This window comes from Microcebus murinus, unplaced genomic scaffold (genome assembly GCF_040939455.1).
Source record: "Microcebus murinus isolate Inina unplaced genomic scaffold, M.murinus_Inina_mat1.0 scaf001_hap2_Mmur4.0, whole genome shotgun sequence".
Lineage (NCBI taxonomy): Eukaryota > Metazoa > Chordata > Mammalia > Primates > Cheirogaleidae > Microcebus > Microcebus murinus.
The window spans coordinates 3,059,824-3,076,090 of record NW_027438947.1 but is presented as its reverse complement, the minus strand read 5'-3'; the positions used below and the strand labels follow the sequence as shown (position 1 = coordinate 3,076,090).

Here is a 16,267-nt window from a genome sequence, read left to right as displayed (position 1 = left end):
GGACTTTTCTTTTTAGGGAGATTTTTAATTGCTGTTTCTATTTCAGCTGTTGAGAACGGTCTGTTCAGGGAATCTATTTCTTCCTGGTTGAGCCCAGGGAGGCTGTGTGTTTCTAGAAATTTGTGCATTTCCTCCACATTTTCCAGTTTGTGTGCATAAAGATTTTTGTAGTATTCATAAATTTTATCTTGTATCTATTTGGGATCAGTTGTGATATCTCCTTTTTTATTCCTGATGGAGCTTATTAGAGATTTCTTTTTTCTGCTTTTCGTTAGCTTAGCCAATGGTGTGTCAATTTTGTTTATTTTTTCAAAGAACCAACTTTTTGTTTTGTTAATCTCCTGAATAGCTTCCCTGTTTTCAATTTCGTTTAGTTCTGATTTGATCTTGTTGATTTCACTTCTTCTGCTGGGTTTGGGGTTGGTCTGTTCTTCTTTTTCCAGCTCTTTGAGTCGTTTCATTAGATTGTCTATTTGTGATCTTCTTGTCTTTTGGTTATAGGCATTTATGGAGATAAACTTTCCTCTGAGAACTGCTTTAGCTGTGTCCCAGAGGAGTTGATAACTTGCCTCTCCATTGCCATTTTCTTCATAGAACTTTTTTATTTCCGTCTTGATTTCCTCATTTACGAAGTAATCATTTAGTAGGAGGTTGTTTAATTTCCACGTTTTGTGTAGAAATGTGAGTTTCTGTTAGGGTTGACATCTAGTTTTATTCCACTGTGAATTGAGAAGGTACATGGTATGATTTCTATTTTTTTAAATTTCTTGAGATTTTCTTTGTGTCCTAGGATATGGTCAATCTTAGAGAATGTCCCGTGAGCTGATGAGAAGAACGTATATTCAGTGGATTTTGGGTAGAATGTTCTGTAGATGTCAGTCAGATCCAGTTGTTGTAGAGTTTTGTTTAAGTCCATTATTCCTTTATTAATTTAATGTTTGGAGGATCTGTCTCGTGCCGTCAGCGGGGTGTTGAAATCTCCGGCGATTATGGAGTTGCTATTAATCCATTTGTTTAGCTCCAGTAAGGTTTGCTTTATGATTCTTGGTGCACCTAAGTTGGGTGCATGTATATTTAAAATTGTTATCTCTTCTTGTTGAACTGTGCCCTTCACCATTATATAATGACCCTATTTGTCTTTCACTACTTTTGTTGGTTTAAAAACTAAATCGTCTGAAATTAGAACTAACACACCAGCTTTTTTTGGCTTCTATTTGCTTGGAGTATTGATCTCCACCCTTTTATTTTTAGTCTATATGCATCCTTGCAGTTTAGATGTGTTTCCTGAAGACAGCATACACTTGGCCTGTATTTTCTTATCCATTCAGCCAGCCTATGTCTCTTGAGTGGAGATTTAAGCCTTTCACATTTATTGAGAGAACTGATAGGTAAGGTAGATTACTGAGCATTCTGTTGGGTTGGATGTTGTTGCTATGATTTCTGTCTTGAGCCATTGTAATATCTGGCCTTTAATATCTTTGGGTTTTGGTTGTTTTTATATTCGTGGGTTATTATTATGATGTTCTGTGTGTAACGCTGTTTTGAGTACTTCTTGTAGGGCTGGTCTTGTCTTGGTGAATTCTCTGAGCCTTTGCTTTTCTGAGAATGTTTTTATTTCTCCTTCATAAATGAAGCTTAGTTTTGCAGGGAATAATATTCTAGGCTGGGCATTGTGTTGTTTCAGAAGAGTGAGAATGGGGCCCCTGTCTCTCCTTGCTTATAAAGTCTCATTAGAGAAGTCTGATGTTATTCGAATTGGCTTTCCCTTGTATGTTACTTGCTTCTTTTGTCTTACAGCTCTTAGAAGGGCCTTTTTAGTTGATACTTTGGTCAGCCTGATGTCTGCATGTCGTGACGTCTTCCTGTTTGCATTGAGTCTCCCAGGGGTCCTCTGAGCTTCTTGAAATTGTATGTCAAGATTTTGAGCAAGGCCTGGGAATTTTCCTCTATTATATCTTCAAACAGCTTGTCCAACCCTTCAGTGTTGTCTTCTTCCCCTTCTGGTAACCCTAGGACCCTCACATTAGTTTTCTTCACATAATCCCACAGCTCTTGTAGGCTTTGCTCTTTGCTCTTGTTTCTCTGCTCTATTTCTGTGACTGATTTATTTAATTGGAGGGTGTTATCTTCAAGCTCTGAGATTCTTTCTTCTGTTTGATCTACCCTGTTCTTGAGACTTTCCACTGTATTTTGTAGTTCCTTGAATTGATTCTTCATTTCCAGGAGTTCAGTTAAACTTTTCTTCATTGTGTCTATTTCTTTTTCCATATCCTGGAGGCTTTTTGTGGTTTCTTTGTGTTGGTTATTGAGTTGTTGTTGCAGCTTGGTGAGTGTTCTTATGATCCACATACGAATTTCCTCTTCTGTCATATTGGTTGCCTGATTTTGGTTGGTGTCCGTTTCTAGGGGGCTGGTGCTCCCCTTTGGGGGTGTGTTTTCCGTTTGGTTCTTTATATTTCCTGATTTCTTTTGCTGATTTCTTCGATGCTGATCAGTTGTCGTTTCTTTCCTTAAGTTATTGTTTGGTTATTCACACACCTTGTTTAGTTTCTGAGGCGTTAGGTGGTATCTGTGGGTGAAATTGGACCACTCCCTGTATATTGAGTCAGTGGGTGCCGTGGAAAGGCTGTGCAAGATGCCGTCCCTGTCAGTAGGTGGTGTTTGCTTGGAGGAACAGGCTATGCTCTTGATTTTGTGTCTTGTTATCAGCTCTTGTTCTGGGCAGAGCTGGGTTGGGAAAGCCTGCCCTCAGGCTGTTAGCAGGTGTCAAAGTTCTGTTCTCTGCTTCCAGGAAAAGCTGTCATGGCGGGGCTCGAATGGTTCCGCTCAGGCAGAAAGTCTGGGTGTGGGGGTGGGGCTGTCTGAGACCCGCAGTCTGGAGCGGGCCTGGCTTCCTTCCACCCTCCCCAACTCCACAGCTACTCCTAGGTCTCTGCCAGCAGTCCAGACCACAAGCCACCAGGCCTCCCCCGACTGTGATGCCGGCGGGGAGGTTCCCTGCACCAGAACGCCACCTGGGTTGGGCACACGGCCTCCTCCTGGGAGGAGGGTTGCCCTCTAGGACACCGATCCACCTCTGGAGGCACACACACCTCAGTAGGCTGTTCACGTATAACCCTTCTGTGCCCCGGGCAATGCCAGCCCTCTTTGTAGGGGATCTGGTCTGCAGGTCCGACCTCTGGGTCCCAGAGTTCAAACTGTATCCCCACCAGGGAGAGGATTTCCGGTCCCAATTCACCCACAGGGAGTCCAAGCTGGGTCTATGTCTCTCAGCCTCTGAGTCAGCACCGTCCTCCTGGGAACACCGTGCCAGCGGCACCTGGGAGGGCGGGCCGGTAGTGAGCTCACAGTCTGAGTTCCCCTGAGTCAGCTGTAGGGTCCCAAAAGGGAAATTCCCATTCCCTTCAGGTGTCTCTCGCTGTTGACTGTATTGTCTCTCTTGCCAGCCGAGGGTAGGGTCGGCAGAGTGGAGGAGGAGTCAATATGGCGCCTGCCGCGTGGCTCGGGTCTGTGCACACGGAGGTGCCCGGAGTAAGTTGGGAACCTGGTGCCACATCTGCTACAGGCTTACCGCTGGCTGGCGGTGGCCGTCTCTGAGCTGATGTCCGCAGCTCTGTCCACCTGCTGTGGAGCCCACCAGCAGTCCCAAATGCAGGGGAGGGGAAACAGCAAATCCACCCACCCTTGCTGCTGGTCTCAGGGATGCTCCGGTGGTCTCAGCCTCCAGTTCTCCTCTGCAGCCTCCTCCCGTGGAGTCTCCCGGGGTCTCAGGTACCCCTCCTTCCGCCCCTCGTCGCTGTATGCTCGTCTTCTTGCTTCTTTCCTCTAATTTGTGCTAGAATCTGTCTTTTCTGCAGAGACACTCTGTCTGGCGTTGTTATTCGTACGACATCTTGCTCCACCCCCCTGGACAGCTTTTTAAAGGGACCACAGCACTTACAGCCTAGAAACTTGATTATACTCAAGGATTTACCACCACTACAGCTAAGCTTCTGTAAATCCTATCCAAGATTAATCCTTCCAGACTCAAACTTACAGGCCCTGTTGAACCTACTTCCACTCACAGTGAGCTCCCTGAAAGTCCAGCCCATCATGGATACCAAGCTCTGAAAGCATCCTTTGGTATATATGACTCCTTATCTTATAGCTCCTTTTAATACTTCTCATGTCACTCTATGAATGTCACCACAGCCCAGTTGACATACTAGGCCAGTCCTTTGCCTACACTGGGAGCTCTAATAATAATAACCTTACTTTCCATCCCCCCCACTATGGTCACTCTATGACATCCCCATCTGCTTACAGTCCAAGAAACCTGTCTACCTTTTCAAAATTATGAGCACTTCTCATCATGCATGATATGAAGCTCTTACTGAGGCCCCTAGTGGCTGTACTTCAACTCTTATTTTCAAATCCTACATTCTCCACTATCTAATAACATTCAGGCTGTAAACTAAAATAAAATGTTAACGCTCACCCCCCCACACACACACACCAGCTGACTAAATGGACCCTCTCCTCTCAAAAGGAATATTGTAAAATTAAATTGTCTGCCAGGAGGAGAGAGGTCAGACATGCCTTACCATGCCCCCTCCCTTCTTGAGGACATCCTTTGTAACCCATTAACAGGCCTAAGGGTATGCAAGAGAAACCTGCAGGTCCCCATTTTACACAACAATTCTATGTCCAGTGGCTTATCTCTGATAACAGCTCCTTATGCTAAAACATTCCAAGCCTTTAGACAAAGCTTCATGTCTTTAGCCACTTACAAGCCAAAGAATCTTTAAATCCACCTATAACCTGTAAGCTCCCCCACCCCCCCAACCCCATTTCGAGATGTCCCACCTTTTTGGGCCAAACCAACGTATGCCTCCCACATATTGATTTATGACTTTACCTGTAACCACTGTCTCCCTGAAATGTATAAAGCCAAACTGTAACCTAACCACATCAAGTCCACTAGCTCAAAGCCTCTTGGCAGTGGCTCTGGGTCATGGTCCTCAAATTTAGCTCAGAATAAATCTCTTTAAAATTATTTTACAGATTAACCAACGTTCTTGTATGGTAAAAAATATATATATATAAAATAAAAAAAATTATTTTGCAGAGTTTGGCCTTTTTTTTGTTGACGATTTTGGCGTAGCTGGCAGGATCTCAGAGAAGATTCAGGACCTCCTAAGGAGCAGTGTGAACTGGGCACCAGGTACCGGCATGGCCCTTTTAAGCCCTCCCACTCTGAGCTTCTCCTTTGGCAGAACTGGTAAGTCCTCCTGAGCTCCGGACCTCCCGTTTTTGGTTGATGGTCTTGGTTTATTCTGAGATGGTTCTTTTCCTAGGAATTGTTGTTTGGGATGCTAATTTAGTTTTGGAAGTGCACTCTAAAGTGCTTTCTCTGTTGCCATGTGAACAAGTTTCAGTCTCATCAAAAGAAATTTGGATCCAGCTGTCTTTTACAGACTGGTGAGTTTGCGTTACTCATGGCTAGAGTTCTAGGGTAAAATTTATTAAAACTTCGTGTGCGTGTAAATGTGTGAGAGAGTGTATATGTTTGGGTATGTTTTGTGTCTGTCCATGTATTATGTGTTTGTGCTTGTATGGTTCTGGACTGGTTTAAAATTAAGGGAGTGCTCATAAATTAAACCCAAATGCTTCATGTGAATTTAGTAATCTTTGGTAAATAAGCTGTGTTATTATTAAAAATATTAAATGAATAAATAAATAAATAAATAAATAAATAAATAAATAAAAGGTGTTATTAGTAAAGTGATAGTAAAAATGCTTTCAAATTGCCAGCATGCATTTGTTTTTGCCTAGGTTTTACTGGACATTGTTATGCTCTGGAGCCGTCAAGATTTGATATAAAGGTTATAAAAATATTGTAAGATACTGGGCTATAAGGACAATGGACACCTTCCAGCTTCTGTTTACTGCTTGTTTGCTAACTGCAAGGCATTATGAGTACATTATGGGATGCAGAGGAGAAAGACAAAGAACACGAAAACCGGAGTCTCTCAGCTAGGACCTGGAACAGGTTAGAGCCTATCAGGGGCAGTATGAAGTAAGAATCACTGTGGGGGTGGATGCATGATCAGTGTGTAAACAACTTAGCTATAAAAGGGTCACTAGCACACAAAGGGGGGTCCCTGCCCGAAGAAGAGGCCACCGCGATGGCACTTTGGGGGCTCGGACCCTAGCTTGAGCTAGACAATAAAACTCCTTTTGATAAGTACAGCCTCAGTGACTCTGTCTCTCTGTCCTGCAGCCCTGCGAATCTCGAATACAACATTTAGGGGCTCGTCTGGGATTCCGGCCCTCTCAGGGAAACCGTCAGTGTGGGAGTATTGGAAGTTATTATTGTGCCAAATGGTGGTGTGTGACCACAAATGACGGGGAGTGGAAATGGCAGGTACAACCTCTTTTCACTAAAATATACTATGTCCAACCTTGTACTAGAGACAGGCCTAACCCCCTGCCTAAGCCTTCAGTTTTCAATGAGTCTGAAGAATACTGGATTATGGGACTAGTGTTCCCTAAGGTCATCTATCATCAAGAAGACACTGTTTATGCTGCTTGGACCAGAGGAGGAAAGGACTCCAACTTAATTGTAAAAAAATAAAAAAAAAAAGGGAGCCTTTCACAACAATAACCTTAGCTACTCTTTTTGGCCTGGGAGCAATAGGAGCAGGGACAGGTATCTCATCCTTGGCAGTGCAGCATAGGGGGTTCAATAGCTTAAGGGCCACTGTAGACAAAGACATAGCCAGAACTGAGGAGGCCATCTCCCATTTAGAAAAATCCCTAACTTCGCTGTCCAAAGTAGTGCTGCAGAACCAGAGGGGGCTGGACTTAGTATTCCAGCCAGGGGGGACTATGTGCGGCCCTAGGAGAAGAGTGCTGCTTCTATGCAGACCATACTGGGGTAGTTAGAGAGTCCATGGCAAAGGTCAGGGAGGGACTTGCCCAATGAAAACGAGAGTGCGAGCAACAATAAGGATGGTTTGAGTCATAGTTCAACAGTTCCCTGTGGTTAACTACCTTGCTATCTACCTTGTTGGGACCTATAATAGTGCTCATGCTCATCCTCACCTTTGGGCCATGTATTCTGAATAGGTTAGTCACTTTCATAAAGGAACAAATAAATACTGTGCAGTTAATGGTACTGCAGCAGCAATACCAAAGGGTGAGTCTTAAAGAAAACAGCTTAGGAATAGAAGAGATACAAGACCCTGGATATGAGCAAGAATGCTCGTAAGAATCAAGAGGAAGGGGGGAATGTAAGATACTGGGCTATAAGGACAATGGACACCTTCCAGCTTCTGTTTACTGCTTGTTTGCTAACTGCAAGGCATTATGAGTACACATTATGGGATGCAGAAGAGAAAGACAAAGAATGCAGAAACCGGAATCTCGCAGCTAGGACCTGGAACAGGTTAGAGCCTATCAGGGGCAGTATGAAGTAAGAATCACTGTGGGGGTGGATGCATGATCAGTGTGTAAACAACTTAGCCATAGAAGGGTCACTAGCACACAAAGGGGGGTCCCTGCCCAAGAAAGAGGCCACTGCGCTGGCATTCTGGGGGCTCGGACCCTAGCTCAAGCTAGACAATAAAACTCCTTTTGATAAGTACAGCCTCAGTGACTCTGTCTCTCTTTCCTGCAGCCCTGCCAATCTCGAATATAACAATATAAACTCAGCCAAAGACAAAATAATGTGTGATCTTTGATAAGTAAAGTAAATTTAATATTGGTCTAATGATAATCACTAAATCTGGGTTACCAACAAAAATACCTATATGTTTAACCTTAAGATAAAAATGCAAATGTGCCTAAGTGTCAGCAAATTAGAATAAATAAAATGCCAAGTAGAGTAAAAAACAAATTTAATCGTCAAAGGTTTATAAAAACATTTTAGGTTTGGTATTTTAATCCTAACTGTGGATATAACTTATTTCCACCAATTTAGTGCCTGTAGAGAGGTACATAAAAGCTCACTATCATCTAATATTAACAGTACTGTTATGGATTCAAAGTTGTACTAGAAGTTGTAGTTAAAAGAACTTAAATTGGAAGTTTTAGTTTTCCCTTGGTCTTGTCCATTTTTGTCCTACTCTTTACAAGCTAGCTGGTTATGTGTACATTATGTTACTGTAACAAAGTTTTTGCCTAGAACAAAAAATTATAAATTATTAATTTTCTATAGGAATTTATTTTAAGATAAAACAGCTTAATTTTGATCCTCATGTAAAAAGTATTTTACCACTTTGTATCATTGTTTGAGATGCTAACGACGGGTGCTAAAAGTTTTTCGTTTTTTTGTTCTCCTCAGTCTACAGTCAGGTGAAATTATGTTGATGGGATTAAAAAAAATCCCTAACTTAAAGGCTTCAGAAGAAAAATTTTATGACCTTGCCTGCCTCTTGTACCAATTCTTCCCTGAAGCTAGCCATAAAACCTAAGATTATTCTATGTAAAATAGCCATAAAGTAATTATCTGACCTACTTTGTTTTTACTTTGTTTTACTGTAAAACCTCATACCAGAAAGGGCTTTGCCTTACAGCCAGAAAGGAAAAATGCACACTCAAGAGGCCAAGCAGAATCTAAATATAAAAAGCCTTCCTGGTTTTGCCACTAAGCCTGTTAGAATTAGCTCATACCTTTTTGGTCCAATCATATTTCTACACAGCTATCCATACTTTAAATATAAAAATATGGACAATTTCCCCTGCATCTTTGTGTTCATTCTAAAGGCGTCCATGTGTAAGTTTTAAGTCTTTCTCCTATTAATCCTAATATCAGTAGATTTTCAGCAAGTCTTTATGAGAACAATGGCCTTTGCCCCCAAACTTTGGGGGCCAGAGACACTTTAAGCCCTATGATGTCAATAGATTTTATTTGGGGATGTGATGTTTTAGAAGGATCTAATTAGCTAATACCTTTAAACAAGATATTCTAAAATGACTACTATGTATACAAAATTTAGAAGTGATGGGTTTAAAATAACAAGTCTGGGTCTGGAAAATGGCAGAGTAAAGGTAACCCTCCGGACTCCTGCTCCCAGAAAAGGAGGCACAGATCTTAGTCTCCTACACGTGAGTGGATCTCCCCACTACAAGAACAGCATTGAGAATCTGCAGAGGTTCAGCACGGGACTCTCATAAAAGGAAAAAGAAGGTGATCGGGAGATAAGATTGCATTCTCTGGAGAGTGCAAAGCAAACAATAGGGCACATGGGAGGGTGCCAGCCCACCAGCCCAGGGGGTGAAGTGGGATCAGACCCACAGGAGAACTCCTTGCTTCCCCATTGACCTCCACACCCACCCAGCCAGGGACCTGGCTGAAATTGGTGCAAAATCACGGCAGAAGAGGGTGCTGGAAAGTACCATCATTGGGGGAATGCGCCATGAACTTCCCTGAGCCCCATGCTAGGACAGCTCCAAGAGAGAGGAAAGTGAACTGAGCTGATAGGGTAGGCAATTAGATGTCTTGCCTCTGGTAACCAGCAGGACTAAGTCGGGGGCTTTAAGCTGGAACAACCCTGGGCAAATAAGAACACACAGGGTGGGTCAGTAAGAGCGAGGGCATGGCTGAACAGGCGCCCGGGCATCCTGACGACCCAGGCTCTCAACCTGGAACCTGCTGCACCCTAAACAGTCGCCCCCAGTACTGGTGCCCTGAGAGTGGGCAAATGGTCGCCATTGAGGGGGTCCACAGGCAAGAGATCATATGGTGTGGCAGGCAAGCCCCCCTCCCCAGCTGAGCCTAGAGTATCTCCTGGCAAATACCTCCCCTACACAATATTTGATCTACTCACCATGCCTGGATCCATCAACAAACCACTCAGAAGTCTAACAGCCAAGGGGAGTGACAGCCACTGGGGATCCTGGGTGCAGGGCAGACTGGGGAGCTATCTCCTCCCCCCAGCCCCCCACATCTCTCTTCATGAAAGTGGTAGGTTCCGCCCCTGGAGGTGGGATGAGACAAGAAAACCCATTCTCCCCCAGATCTAGTGAGAACCCACTAGGCATGTGTAGTGTGTAAGCACACAGTATAAAAGACTATGCTTCCCAGAACACCTCAGGCCACCCAGTGGAACAAAAAGCTGGGACTAGATCTTCTCCCCAGTCAGGGACAGGCTCCAAAAGATACTAACCCCATCAGGGGAACCTTCCAAGTGTGGTGGAAGAGCTCCCCGCATTGGCTAATCAAGAAACTAAAAAAGAGAGGACGCCGGAGCTCCAGCAACTGATCCTGATGGGGAGGTCCCAGCATAACTCAAAAAATCAAACCGAAAATACTCCCCCTAGGAGATACACCAGCTCTCAAGAAACGGAGACTGAACAAACCATAACACTAAAATGACAGAAAAAAATACCAAAATTGGATTGTAAGAAAGCCCAATGATATGCAAGAAAAAAATGGATAACCAACACAAGGAAACTACAAAGAAGATACAGGATTTGGAACAAAGATTCACTAAGGAAATCGAGATCTTGAAGAAGAATCAATTCGATATCCTGGAAATGAAGAATTTATTCAGGGAAATTCAAAACACAGTGGAAAGCCTCAAAAATAGGGTGGACCAAACAGAAGAAAGAATCTCAGAGACTGAAGACAACTCCTTTAAATAAAATAAGTTAATCACAGAGATAGAGCAGAAAAATAAGAGACAAGAGCAAAGCTCACAAGAATTGTGAGATTACACGAAGAAAAATAACGTGTGGGTCAACTGGATTCTGGAGAAGGAGGAAGAAAAAACCAAAGGGTTGGATAAGCCACTTGAAGAAATAATTGAGGAAATTTCCAAGGTCTAAATAGTAACCTAGAATTAGAAATTCAAGAGGCCAAAAGGACTCCTGAGAGATACAATGCAAACAGGAAAGCACCACGCCATGTACTCATGAGACTGACCAAAATATCAACAAAAGAGACCCGCCTACAAGCTGTAAGGCAAAAGAAACAAGTTACATACAAAGGAAAGCCTATCCAAATAACGCCAGATTTCTCAACTGAGACAATTCAACCAAGGAGAGACTGGGGCCCCATTCTCACTCTTCTGAAACAAAATGATGCCCAAGCTAGAATCTTGTACCCTGCAAAACTAAGCTTTCTATATGAAGGGGAAATTAAGACATTCTCAGATAAGCCGAGTCTCAGGGAATTCACCAAGACAAGACCTGCCCTACAAGAAATACTCAAAACAGTGTTATGCACAGAACAGCATAATAAAAACTCACGAATATAAAAACAACCAAAACCCAAAGATTAAAGGCCAGATATTACAATGGCTCAAGAGAGAAATCAAAGCAACAACATCCAACCCAACAGAATGAACAGTAATCTACCTTACCTATCAGCTCTCTCAATAAATGTGAATAGCTTAAACTCACCACTCAAGAAACATAGGCTGGCTGAATGGATAAGAAAATACAGGTCAAGTATCTGCTGTCTTCAGGAATTACATCTAACTTGCAAGGAGCATATAGACTAAAAGTAAAGGGGTGGAGATCAGTATTACAAGCAAGCGGAAACCAAAAAAAAAAGGCTGGTGTGGCCGTTCTAATCTCAGATGATTTAGTTTTGAAACCAACAAAAGTAGTGAAAGACAAAGATGGTCATTATATACTGGTGAAGGGCACAGTTCATCAAGAAGAGATAACAATTTTAAATATATATGCACCCAACTTAGGTGCACCCAGATTCATAAAGCTAACCTTACTGGATCGAAGCAAATTGATTAACAGCAACTCCATAATTACCGGAGACTTCAACATATCATATCATATCATCAGCAAACAGTGAAAGTTCGATCTCTTCTGCCCCTATTTGGATACCTTTAATTCCACTTTCCTGTCTGATTGCTGTAGCCAGGACTTCCAGCCCTATGTTGAATAGAAGTGGAGATAGTAGGCAGCCTTGTCTGGTTCCAGTTCTAAGTGGGAATGGTTTCAATTTTTCCCCATTCAGTATGATGTTGGCTATGGGTCTGTCATATATGGCTTGTATGATTTTTAGGTATGTTCATTCTATGCCTATTTTCTTAAGTGTTCGTATCATGAAAGGGTTTTGAATTTTGTCAAAATCTTTTTCTGCATCTATTGAAAGAATCATGTGGTCTTTCTTTTGCTTCTGTTTATGTGGTGAATTATATTTATATATGCACATATGTTGATCCACCCCTGCATCCCTGGGATGAAGCCCACTTGGTCGTGATGGATTATTTCTTTGATAAGCGTGTGGATTCAGTTAGCTAGGATTTTGTTGAAAATTTTTACATCTATATTCTTTAGGGATATTGGTCTGTAGTTTTCTTTCTTTATTACATCCTTTCCTGGTTTTGGTATCAGAGTAATATTGGCTTCTTGAAAGGTGTCACAATTTTCTAATTGTGATCTTTTAGACTTTTTGTTATAGGCGTTTATGGAAATAAACTTTCTTCTCAGAACTGCTTTAGCTGTGTTCCAGAGGATTTGAAAACTTTTCTCGCCATTGCCATTTTGTTCATAGAATTTTTTAATTTCCATCTTGATTTCTTCATTTATGAAGTAATCATTTAGTAGGAGGTTGTTTAGTTTCCACGTTTATCTGTAGAAATGTGGGTTTCTGTTAGGGTTGATTTCTGTTTTTTTTTTTGTTTTTTTTTGATGTCGGCATATTATGGGGGTACTGACTTTACCGTTTCAATAAATGCCCTTTCTTCCCCTTCCCCCACAAGTCTGAGTTTCCAGCATGACCATCCCACAGATGGTGCACATCTCACTCATTATGTATATATATACCGGCCCCCCTTCTCCCTGCCCAATACCCTATTACTGTAGTACCTTTGTGTCCACTTAGGTGCTACTCAGTTAAAACCAGTTTACTGGTGAATATATGTGGTGCTTCTATCTCCATTCTTGGGATACTTCACTTAGTAGTATGGGTTCCAGCTCTAACCAGGAAAATATAAGATGTGCTATATCATCATTGTTTCTTAGAGCTGAATAGTACTCCCTGGTATACATATACCACATTTTATTAATCCATTCTTGGATGGATGGGCACTTGGGCTGATTCCACAACCTTCCAATTATGAATTGTGCTGCTGTAAACATTCGAGTGCAGGTGTCTTTTTTGTAGAGTGTCATTGGATATTTGGGTAGATGCCCAGCAATGGGATTGCTGGATCAAATGGTAGATTCACTTGTATCGCTTTAAGGTATCTCCATATGGATTTCCACAGAGGTTGGACTAGTTTGCAGTACCATCAGCAGTGTAGGAGTGTTCCTTTCTCTCCACAGCCACGTCAGCATTTGTTATTTGGAGACTTTTTGATAAAGGCCATTCTCACTGGAGTTAAGTGAGATCTCAATGTAATTTTGATTTGCATTTCCCTGATGATTAGAGATGTTGAGCATTTTTTCATATGTTTGTTGGCCATTCTTCTGTCTTCTTTAGAAAAGTTTCTGTTCAAGAACTTTGCCCACTTTTTAATATGGTTATTTGATTTTTTCTTGCTGATTTTCGTGAGTTCTAAGTATATTCTCGTTATCAGCCCTTTATTGGATACGTAGGATGCAAAAATTTTCTCCCATTCTGTAGGTTGTCTGTTTACTTTCATGACTGTTTCTTTTGTTGTGCAGAAGCTTTTTAGTTTGATCATGTCCCATTTATTTATTTTTGTTGCTGCTTTGATTGTCTTGGGGGATTTATTCATAAACTCTTTCCCTAGGTTGATGTCTAGGAGAGTATTTCCAATATTTTCCTCTATACTGTAATAGTTTCATACCTTAGGTTTATGTCTGTTATTCAGCATGAGTTGATTTTTGTAAGAGGTGCAAGGCGTGGGTCCTGGTTTAGCCGTCTACAGGTCGCTATTCAGTTTACCCAGCACCATTTATTGAAAAGAGATTCTTTTCCACAGCGTATGTTTTTGTCTGCTTTGTCAAGATTAGATGGCTATATTCGGATGATTTTATATCATGATTCTCAGATCTATTCCACTGGTCAATGTTCCTATTTTTGTGCCAATACTAGATTGTTTCTGTTTTTGTTTTTTTTATTTCGGCATATTATGGGGGTACAGATTTTAAGGTTTCAATAAATGCCCTTTCTTCCCCTCCCCCCACAAGTCTGATTCTCCAGCATGACCATCCCTCAGATAGTGCACATCTCACTCATTATGTATATATATACCCGCCCCCCTCCCCCCTACCCCCTGCCCAATACCCTATTACTGTAGTACCTATGTGTCCACTTAGGTGCTACTCAGCTAATACCAGTTTCCTGGTGAGTATATGTGGTGCTTGTTTTTCCATTCTTGGGATACTTCACTTAGTAGTATGGGTTCCAGCTCTAACCAGGAAAATATAAGATGTGCTATATCACCGTTCTTTCTTAGAGCTGAATAGTACTCCATGGTATACATATACCACATTTTATTGATCCATTCTTGGATTGATGGACAATTGGGCTGTTTCCACAGCCTTGCAATTATGAATTATGCTGCTATAAACATTCGAGTGCAGGTGTCTTTCTTGTAGAGTGTCATTGGATCTTTTGTGCAATGCCCAGCAATGGGTTTGCTGGATCAAATGGTAGATTCACTTGTATCGCTTTAAGTATCTCCATATTGCTTTCCACAGAGGTTGGACTAGTTTGCAGTCCCACCAGCAGTGTAGGAGTGTTCCTCTCTCTCCACATCCACGCCAGCATTTGTTATTTGGAGACTTTTTGATAAAGGCCATTCTCACTGGAGTTAAGGGATATCTCATTGTAGTTTTGATTTGCATTTCACTGATGATTAGAGATGATGAGCATTTTTTCATATGTTTGTTGGCCATTCTTCTGTCTTCTTTATAAAACTTTCTGTTCAAGTCCTTTGCCCGCTTTTTAATAGGGTTATTTGATTTTTTCTTACTGATTTTCATGAGTTCTAATTATATTCTAGTTATCAGCCCTTTATCGGATACGTAGGATGCAAAAATTTTCTCCCATTCTGTAGGTTGTCTGTTTACTTTCATGACTGTTTCTTTTGTTGTGCAGAAGCTTTTTAGTTTGATCATGTCCCATTTATTTATTTTTGTTGCTGCTTTGATTGTCTTGGGGGATTTATTCATAAACTCTTTCCCTAGGTTGATGTCTAGGAGAGTATTTCCAATATTTTCCTCTATACTGTAATAGTTTCATACCTTAGGTTTATGTCTGTTATTCAGCATGAGTTGATTTTTGTAAGAGGTGCAAGGCGTGGGTCCTGGTTTAGCCGTCTACAGGTCGCTATTCAGTTTACCCAGCACCATTTATTGAAAAGAGATTCTTTTCCACAGCGTATGTTTTTGTCTGCTTTGTCAAGATTAGATGGCTATATTCGGATGATTTTATATCATGATTCTCAGATCTATTCCACTGGTCAATGTTCCTATTTTTGTGCCAATACTAGATTGTTTCTGTTTTTGTTTTTTTTATTTCGGCATATTATGGGGGTACAGATTTTAAGGTTTCAATAAATGCCCTTTCTTCCCCTCCCCCCACAAGTCTGATTCTCCAGCATGACCATCCCTCAGATAGTGCACATCTCACTCATTATGTATATATATACCCGCCCCCCTACCCCCTACCCCCTGCCCAATACCCTATTACTGTAGTACCTATGTGTCCACTTAGGTGCTACTCAGCTAATACCAGTTTCCTGGTGAGTATATGTGGTGCTTGTTTTTCCATTCTTGGGATACTTCACTTAGTAGTATGGGTTCCAGCTCTAACCAGGAAAATATAAGATGTGCTATATCACCGTTCTTTCTTAGAGCTGAATAGTACTCCATGGTATACATATACCACATTTTATTGATCCATTCTTGGATTGATGGACAATTGGGCTGTTTCCACAGCCTTGCAATTATGAATTATGCTGCTATAAACATTCGAGTGCAGGTGTCTTTCTTGTAGAGTGTCATTGGATCTTTTGTGCAATGCCCAGCAATGGGTTTGCTGGATCAAATGGTAGATTCACTTGTATCGCTTTAAGTATCTCCATATTGCTTTCCACAGAGGTTGGACTAGTTTGCAGTCCCACCAGCAGTGTAGGAGTGTTCCTCTCTCTCCACATCCACGCCAGCATTTGTTATTTGGAGACTTTTTGATAAAGGCCATTCTCACTGGAGTTAAGGGATATCTCATTGTAGTTTTGATTTGCATTTCACTGATGATTAGAGATGATGAGCATTTTTTCATATGTTTGTTGGCCATTCTTCTGTCTTCTTTATAAAACTTTCTGTTCAAGTCCTTTGCCCG

The 16,267-nt window shown here is 41.7% G+C and overlaps 1 long non-coding RNA gene across 1 annotated transcript; it reads left to right on the top strand.

Annotated features, from left to right (window-relative positions):
- The first annotated feature begins 5,080 nt into the window (after window positions 1-5,080).
- On the top strand, window positions 5,081-11,848 carry LOC142861028 (uncharacterized). The gene is made up of 3 exons (XR_012916218.1): window positions 5,081-5,260; window positions 5,815-6,031; window positions 6,263-11,848. It is a non-coding gene; the product is annotated as an uncharacterized LOC142861028 (long non-coding RNA).
- Window positions 11,849-16,267: the final 4,419 nt, after the last annotated feature.